Here is a 7,500-nt window from a genome sequence, read left to right as displayed (position 1 = left end):
GCTTCGAAAGTCTTCCTCCGCCCTAAGGACTGTGTCATAGCCACCTTCAAATGTAATTACTGGACTGCGAAGGATCATCACATTGCCGTCGTACAGGCGCAGCTTCGCGCTGCCGTGATACCAGCCTAGATCCAATCCTGCTGGAACAGCAGCTAAAGATGAGTAGCCAGACCAAGAATGATCCAAACCGGCGTCCAGACCAGGATCTTCCTGCTCCTGGACCCACACCTCCAACTGACTCAATTTGCCAACATGAGGGTCATGTTATCGATCGATATTTGAAGGACCAAACGGTAATGGTGTTTATATTTGAGGCTGTACTCAAAGTCAAAGATGGCTTACTTAACGCTTTGACACGAAAAGACACCAGCGACTTTACTTTATTAAATGTGACTGTTTCACAGTGGTATAATTTAGCGGGGTTAATAATAGTTTGGCGTCCAATAGTGTTTAGTTGATTTTCCCAAAATTATCTGGCCACTTCTTATATTGTTTACTTTCCGGTTTCAACAAGATATGAAGTGAATAGAAAAGTGCCAGAAGACAATAGAGAATGAAAATTTTTCGCGGCGGTGGTGGGGTTTGAACCTGCGACCTTATTGGTACGACAACTCCGCCTGGCAGGTGAGAGCGTGGCTCTACCGTGTGAGCTATCGACGAACACAAAATATTCGTTTCAAACTCAAAGTCATTACTAGATCCCTCTCTCACCCACTTCTTGAGACCGCCGATTCGTTCGTACACCACCATCGCGAATAATTTTGACCAGCAGTTAAGCTTAATAGCCAATATTCTCAACACAAACATATAACATAGAAACGATTGAGACATTGAGTATGCTCCGGTGTAGGGGGTGAATTTTTAATTCAGAAAAGTGAGTGGAGCAGGCACTTATGTTGGTAACAACAAGATATGAAGTGAATAGAAAAGTGCCAGAAGACAATAGAGAATGAAAATTTTTCGCGGCGGTGGTGGGGTTTGAACCTGCGACCTTATTGGTACGACAACTCCGCCTGGCAGGTGAGAGCGTGGCTCTACCGTGTGAGCTATCGACGAACACAAAATATTCGTTTCAAACTCAAAGTCATTACTAGATCCCTCTCTCACCCACTTCTTGAGACCGCCGATTCGTTCGTACACCACCATCGCGAATAATTTTGACCAGCAGTTAAGCTTAATAGCCAATATTCTCAACACAAACATATAACATAGAAACGATTGAGACATTGAGTATGCTCCGGTGTATGGGGTGAATTTTTAATTCAGAAAAGTGAGTGGAGCAGGCACTTATGTTGGTAACAACAAGATATGAAGTGAATAGAAAAGTGCCAGAAGACAATAGAGAATGAAAATTTTTCGCGGCGGTGGTGGGGTTTGAACCTGCGACCTTATTGGTACGACAACTCCGCCTGGCAGGTGAGAGCGTGGCTCTACCGTGTGAGCTATCGACGAACACAAAATATTCGTTTCAAACTCAAAGTCATTACTAGATCCCTCTCTCACCCACTTCTTGAGACCGCCGATTCGTTCGTACACCACCATCGCGAATAATTTTGACCAGCAGTTAAGCTTAATAGCCAATATTCTCAACACAAACATATAACATAGAAACGATTGAGACATTGAGTATGCTCCGGTGTATGGGGTGAATTTTTAATTCAGAAAAGTGAGTGGAGCAGGCACTTATGTTGGTAACAACAAGATATGAAGTGAAGTTCAAACCCCACTACCGCCGCGAAAAATTTTCATTCTCTATTGTCTTCTGGCACTTTTCTATTCACTTCATATCTTGTTGTTACCAACATAAGTGCCTGCTCCACTCACTTTTCTGAATTAAAAATTCACCCCATACACCGGAGCATACTCAATGTCTCAATCGTTTCTATGTTATATGTTTGTGTTGAGAATATTGGCTATTAAGCTTAACTGCTGGTCAAAATTATTCGCGATGGTGGTGTACGAACGAATCGGCGGTCTCAAGAAGTGGGTGAGAGAGGGATCTAGTAATGACTTTGAGTTTGAAACGAATATTTTGTGTTCGTCGATAGCTCACACGGTAGAGCCACGCTCTCACCTGCCAGGCGGAGTTGTCGTACCAATAAGGTCGCAGGTTCAAACCCCACCACCGCCGCGAAAAATTTTCATTCTCTATTGTCTTCTGGCACTTTTCTATTCACTTCATATCTTGTTGTTACCAACATAAGTGCCTGCTCCACTCACTTTTCTGAATTAAAAATTCACCCCATACACCGGAGCATACTCAATGTCTCAATCGTTTCTATGTTATATGTTTGTGTTGAGAATATTGGCTATTAAGCTTAACTGCTGGTCAAAATTATTCGCGATGGTGGTGTACGAACGAATCGGCGGTCTCAAGAAGTGGGTGAGAGAGGGATCTAGTAATGACTTTGAGTTTGAAACGAATATTTTGTGTTCGTCGATAGCTCACACGGTAGAGCCACGCTCTCACCTGCCAGGCGGAGTTGTCGTACCAATAAGGTCGCAGGTTCAAACCCCACCACCGCCGCGAAAAATTTTCATTCTCTATTGTCTTCTGGCACTTTTCTATTCACTTCATATCTTGTTGTTACCAACATAAGTGCCTGCTCCACTCACTTTTCTGAATTAAAAATTCACCCCATACACCGGAGCATACTCAATGTCTCAATCGTTTCTATGTTATATGTTTGTGTTGAGAATATTGGCTATTAAGCTTAACTGCTGGTCAAAATTATTCGCGATGGTGGTGTACGAACGAATCGGCGGTCTCAAGAAGTGGGTGAGAGAGGGATCTAGTAATGACTTTGAGTTTGAAACGAATATTTTGTGTTCGTCGATAGCTCACACGGTAGAGCCACGCTCTCACCTGCCAGGCGGAGTTGTCGTACCAATAAGGTCGCAGGTTCAAACCCCACCACCGCCGCGAAAAATTTTCATTCTCTATTGTCTTCTGGCACTTTTCTATTCACTTCATATCTTGTTGTTACCAACATAAGTGCCTGCTCCACTCACTTTTCTGAATTAAAAATTCACCCCATACACCGGAGCATACTCAATGTCTCAATCGTTTCTATGTTATATGTTTGTGTTGAGAATATTGGCTATTAAGCTTAACTGCTGGTCAAAATTATTCGCGATGGTGGTGTACGAACGAATCGGCGGTCTCAAGAAGTGGGTGAGAGAGGGATCTAGTAATGACTTTGAGTTTGAAACGAATATTTTGTGTTCGTCGATAGCTCACACGGTAGAGCCACGCTCTCACCTGCCAGGCGGAGTTGTCGTACCAATAAGGTCGCAGGTTCAAACCCCACCACCGCCGCGAAAAATTTTCATTCTCTATTGTCTTCTGGCACTTTTCTATTCACTTCATATCTTGTTGTTACCAACATAAGTGCCTGCTCCACTCACTTTTCTGAATTACTTTCCGGTTTCCTACTTTGATTGGAGTAACAGTCACTTCGTCTTTTTATTATTAAAACTTCTAATCTTTCGCTTGTCGTTGGCATTCCATTCTTTTTAACGAAGTAAGATCGTAACATCCTCACATCTTACAATAGTACACCGAAAAGTAAATTTAGAAATAGAATAATATAAATTATGCAAACTTCGAGTGTTTTTACAGTGCTAGAAGATAATCTTCATCTTGAGAATAACGCTACAAACCTGGGAATTACTAGGTCAGGAAGTCCGAGTTTTGTCAAGATGAGGGTCTTTTCATTCGACCGATTTTTGAAGGCCTAGTTTTTCTGGCTAAATTTTCTTAATGTGCTTTTTGTAGTTGTTGTTGTTGATTTGTCTTTGATTTATTTATTTTTTTGTTGTTTTTTGTTGGTTTTTTGTTTTGTTTTGTTTTTTGTTTGTTTTGTTTGTTTGTTTTTTTTTGTTTTGTTTTTTTAAGAATACGGTGTATTCTTTTCATTCCAATCTCTATTTTCGGGGTCAGTTGTACATTTCTAGCCAAGATGCACTCTTACAAATTAAATGCTAGATCATGTTTATATGATATTTATATATTTCTTTGTAGGGGCGTTACGAACAAGATCTTTTGCACAGCGATTGTAACTGTTTCGTATTTTGTTTTTTCTTTCTTTCTTTTTAACATTTTGATGCTCTTATTACCGCTATGAAATTGATAACAAGATTATTATTTTTCTTTTCTTAAACTTAACTTAATAAAGTGTAGTTTATGTTGATGATTTCGATTGTCTGTTAGCTTTTAGCTGCTGCTGCTAAGTTTTAGCTTTTTAGATTTGTTTTCTCATTCATTATTGTGTTTTTTTATTACTATTGCTATTGAAACGGTTGTAAAGTCCTGTAATTTATCAAATTTGAAATAAAATATATTGTCAGTATCTTTTCCGTAAAGTCAATTGCCTTGCACTTATGTCTGTTCATTGTTGTTTGATTGTATTATGTTTCATTCTATTTATAAATAAATAAATAAATAGATAAATAAATAAATAAAATTTCTATTGCACCAATATCCACCTAACGTGTCCAATGGCGCTTTCAAAACAAAGGTAATAATATGAGAATGTAAAGACAATTAAATGTTTAATTCTGAATTATTAAGTGAAAATTAATCTACAATATTCTATTTTCAGTCTAGACTTGAAGCACTGAATAGTATGAGAGCGCTTCTGGTAAATGCCGAGAGAGAATTCTAGATTGTTGGTGCCGCCAAGTAAAATGCACGTTCTGAGAATTTTGTTTTTGACATATTTCTTTCTATAGTGGTGTGTTGTGAGGAGCGGAGATCCCAAGGTGGCCTGTACCGTAGCCATCGTTAACTTACACACTGGATCCTACTTGTAGATAGTATCGCGTGTCTAAGAAGCTCACAACATTGCCATCCGGATGTATAACGGACCAACACACAAAACTATATGTAACCTTAAACGGTTAATACAGTTTAGTGAGAATTTCTCATAAACATGGATGGCAAAAACCAATAACAAAGGCCTGAGTGACGTCAACTTCGTTCTATCTATTAATATTTTCAGATCTTTATGGCCAATTTAACACGTAAAACAAATGAAAACGACGCATTTTTGGCACTTAACTGGTAATCACCTCTTTACTTACTCATGACCAAGTTGGCAAATGACCCATCCATGTGCTCGAGGTCATTGGTCACATTGCTAAATGTGCTCAAAATGACCCACATAGTGAAAAGCGTTCACAGATTTTGAAATATCTAACATCGCGATTTGTCATTTTGTTCAGCTTGACACAGGTGTATTCTTACTATTTTCATAAACAAAGCAACGTGTTTACACGTGTTAAGAAATATCCAATCGTTGGACAGCAACAAATCATGTGATTGATGACCTAGTTGGACGAAAACCTGAATATAGATCGCTCCCATTCTGTGACCCAGCGCCTCGAACCAGTATTATGTCGGTGTAAACTAGGTACCAAAAAGGTGAATTTATAACCAAAATTATCAGGACTATAAAATGTAACCTTTTCGCATAATATTATAAATATAACTCAATTATCATTGCTTTCAATATACCAATAAAACAAGTAAACATATATCAATCTATTTATTGATGCTATGCCTTTAGTTTAAATAACTAACAACATTCACCTACCGGATATAACGTAACAACACACGAAACTATGTGTAAACGTAGATATATACGTTTATAGGCTGATTAATACATAGAATGCGCTTGGCTAAGAAGCTCACAAATTGCCATCCGGAGTTAAAACGGACCAACACACAAAACTGTCGGTAGCCTTGAACGTTTATAGCCTGGATAATATAGTTTAAGGACAATTACTCATAAATACGGATGACAAAAAGCAATAACAAAGACCTGAGTGACGTCAACTTCATACTAGCTATACAACTTAATGAAAACTACTTATAAAAAATGGCTGGCTAAAAACAAATACGAAGAGCTGAGTGGCGTCAATTTTGTTCTTTCCTTTCTAAAAAATGCTTGACGGTAAATTAAACTTTTAGCACTTAAATACCCCTTACTATGATACGGATTAGAGATGGTGGGTCACATGCAGTTCTAATCCAAGCTAATCAATCGATTAATTCATTGTTCAATCCAAAACGTGGACTAACTGCTAACGATTTAGGATTAAACAACAAATCCGCGTTAGGCCCCATGCATTTGGTTTGATCTCGTGTGGATAACGTCGTTTACAGTCAACCTCGGCTTTAACGAACTCTGGCTAGAGCAGGACTTAGGTTTAAGATGATGCAATGTAAGAGAGAAAAAATAATATTGCGTATACCCACAGATACTAACCTCCCTCAGCACTTGTGTGTAGACCGAGTGACAATAAAATTAAACATATAATGTTAAATAGGTGAAAAGATATGATTTTCCTCATATTATGAGAAGAGAGGATTACAGTTATGAATGTGTGCGCTTCAATTGTTAGGGCTTTGGACGTGTAAATATATTGAATACCGTGATTCTGTTGGATTTGTATTCATACATTTCACTTTAGTTCTTATGTGTAAAAGCGTTTAGGCCCTCCCTGTCACATTATTAGTATTATTATTATTATTATTATTATTATTATTATTATTATTATTATTATTATTATTATTATTATTATATCTTCTTATTTTATTTGTGTTGTGTTGTTGTTTTGTTGTTTAAAACTTACTATAAATATATAACGATGTAAGTTAATACATATTATTCACATGAATGCACCCCGTTTATGACGCGTAATGATATCTTGACCACAATGATTATTCTTAAAGTCAAAACATTAAATTCGAGAACCAATGGGTAAAACCAACGTGTATTATATACAGGTCTAATCGAACCATTATGGGCTGTTTAACAGTATTGTAATGGACATATTTTGCTCTTTTGGGGGAGAGTGGGGGGGGGAATTCCATTACAATAATTACCATAAGGAATTTCTGCGCGTTAATAATCTTGACCGTAAATGATAGTCTTGTATAAACTTGAAATTCGAACTCATGGTGTATGTAAATAGTGTAGTATCATTAGATAGGCTAGTTTAAGTATGAATGTCATATTGTCTGTTTGTTTGTGATGAATTTCAGTGTAGTAATAGTAGATAGAGTATTGTAGTAGTAAGTAGTAAGTATATAGTAGTATTTGAGTTGTAGTAGTAGTTGTGAGTAGTGTGTATAATAGTATGTCTGTATAGTGTAAGTTGAGTAGTTGTAGTAGTAGTAGTAGTAGTAGTAGTAGTAGTAGTAGTAGTAGTAGTAGTTGTAGTAGTGTAGTAGTATGTAGTAGTAGTAGTTGTTGTGTAGTAGTAATTGTAGTAGTAAGTAGTGTTAGTGTAGTAGTGTAGTAGTAGTAGTAGTAGTAGTAGTGTAGTAGTAGTAGTAGTAGTAGTGTAGTAGTAGTTAGTGTAGTAGTAGTAGTAGTAGTAGTAGTAGTTAGTAGTAGTAGTAGTAGTAGTAGTTGTAGTAGTAGTAGTTAGTAGTAGTAGTAGTAGTAGTTTAGTAGTAGTAGTAGTAGTTTAGTAGTAGTAGTAGTAGTA

The sequence above is a fragment of the Berghia stephanieae genome, chromosome 13, assembly GCF_034508935.2.
Source record: "Berghia stephanieae isolate SIO BIC M18660-M18661 chromosome 13, UCSD_Bste_1.3, whole genome shotgun sequence".
In the NCBI taxonomy this organism is placed as follows: Eukaryota; Metazoa; Mollusca; class Gastropoda; order Nudibranchia; family Aeolidiidae; genus Berghia; species Berghia stephanieae.
This window is presented reverse-complemented; position numbering follows the sequence as displayed.